Here is a 2,281-nt window from a genome sequence, read left to right on the forward strand (position 1 = left end):
AAAACTTAGGTGTCTGACCTTGCAAGCTAGCCATCTTATGTAACAGGCTAATACTGATATTAACATTAATTTCCATATTCTTATGCCAAGTGTTAGTTCATTATGTATTCAAGGTCACAAACTGTTTGTAACAATAACCTACAGAGAGTTCTCTGTGAAATCTGCAGACAAAGGGCTCAAAAAGGTATAAATAGAGAGAACTTCCTCCTTGTGTTTGCTCAGAGATTTGGGAAACACCTCCCTCTGGGCCTGCGCTAATAGACTCCTAATTAATTGGCTCATTAAGGCGTCTCCTATCTATCTCGCTGATTTACAATACAACAAGGACATTCTGAACGTGGCGTCCATGAGCAAGATGCAGTGGAAGGTGAAGGTCACTACTGACTGGGAGAAGCTGGCCGGCTAAGGGGGAGAGTGTCAGATGGGGCTGCTGTGAGGAATGAGGCTGCCAAAAAGGCACATGGGGGTCGGGGGTGGCCCAGCCCACACACAGGACCAAATTTTATGTGGGAGTCAAGGTCTGCAGGAACCTCTGCTTAGTTTCCGTGATAAGGAACTTATTCCAGCAAGTGGGGATGTGCAGGGATGCGCACAGGAACACACCAAATGGACTTCATACCTGAGGTACCACGGGACAAGTGAAAGCATCCCATAACCCCATGTAGAGAACACAGTCAGTAAACCATTGTGACCTTACCGTGGACTATTACACAGAAATTCAACCTTATGCTGAAGAATAATTGGTGGGGGGAGGGAAGTTCCCAATGTTAGGTTAAAAAGCAGGTTTCAAAACAATGTGGCTCAGTGGTTGAGCGTGGACCTAGGAACCAGGAGGTTGAGATTCGATTCCCGGTCAGGGCACAGGCCCGGGTTGTGAGCTCCATCCCCAGTTTAGGGAGTGCAAAAGGCAGCCAACCAATAATTCTCTCTCATCATTGATGTTTCTATGAACAATATATACACGGGAAGTGGGTCAGGCAGGTGCTGAGGACAATACCCTGCACATAACCATCTATGAGTCATGGGATGTGGCTCACACAGGTGCACAGCCAGTTGCTACAGCCTTCTGTCCTAACCTGTCATTTCAGAACTGCACGAAGAGGAACTCAGGTCTGGATGAAGCCAAAATAGCACTAAGCTGTGCAGTATCTGTCTGCTCTTTAAAATATGTAATGTGTGTGAATTGTCCCCCATTTAAAATATTCCATCTTCACCTGACTGACATGGCTCAGTAGTTGTGTGTCAACCTATGAACCAGGAGGTCATGGTTCAATACCCAGTCAGGGCATATGCCTGGGTTGTGGGCTCCATCCCCAGTAGGGGATGTGCAGGAAGCAGCTGGTCAATGATTCTCTCTCATCATTGATGTTTCCATCTCTCTCTCCCTCTCCCTTCCTCTCCTAGCACATGTATAAGCTCACCCAATCTTACAGCAGCTCTTCTCCAAATACAAAGGAAGAAACTAAGGCTTGTGGAGGCTAAGCCCCTGAGGACCCAGGTGACTTTGCTCCAGGAACTTAGCTTCCGGGTCACAACATGTGAGAGCCTTGTAGCAGGAGTGGGCAGTGTGTGTGGGATGGAGCCTAGGGATGGCCCTGTCTTCACACCTCCCGGTAACCACTTGGCCCCGTGCCTGGCCGGTTCCTCCCACTGCAGAGCAGCACATCCCACCCCCTTGGACCTCAGGCTGGGTCATGGGAAGAGCTTGCGGTTGAGTTGTATAGAGTTCTTTATATATTCTGGAGATGATTCCTTTGTCACATACGTGATTTACAAATCATTTCTCCCAGCCTGACTTGTCAATTGCAAATTGACACCATGACAGTGTTTGTTTTTTAAGTGAATAGACTCTTTAGAATCTTGCAATTGTCAACCAATAAAATGGGTCAGGATCTGCCAACTTTGTGGCAACGTTGTAGAGGAACCCCTGGAAGTCTGGAGGCGGGCTCTTAGGAAATGGAATGGGCCTTCAGGACAGTTGGGGGGACAAGGCCTGCAGGGGAGGGCAGTTGGGGGGACAAGGCCTGCAGAGAATGGCAGTTTAGGGGAACCAGGCCTGCAGGGGAGGGCTGTTGGGGGCAACTGGGCCAGCAGGGGAGGGAAGTTGGGGGCAATCAGGCCAGCTGGGGGTGGGCAGTTGGGGGGTATCAGGCCAGCAGGGCAGCAGTTAGGCATTGATCAGGCTGTCAGGGGAGTGGTTAGGGGCTGATCAGGTAGGCAAGTGGTTGGGAGCCAGCAGTCCTGGGTTGTGAGAGGGATGTTTGACTGCCCTTGAGGGGTC

The sequence above is a fragment of the Myotis davidii genome, unplaced genomic scaffold (assembly GCF_000327345.1).
Source record: "Myotis davidii unplaced genomic scaffold, ASM32734v1 scaffold889, whole genome shotgun sequence".
NCBI lineage: Eukaryota > Metazoa > Chordata > Mammalia > Chiroptera > Vespertilionidae > Myotis > Myotis davidii.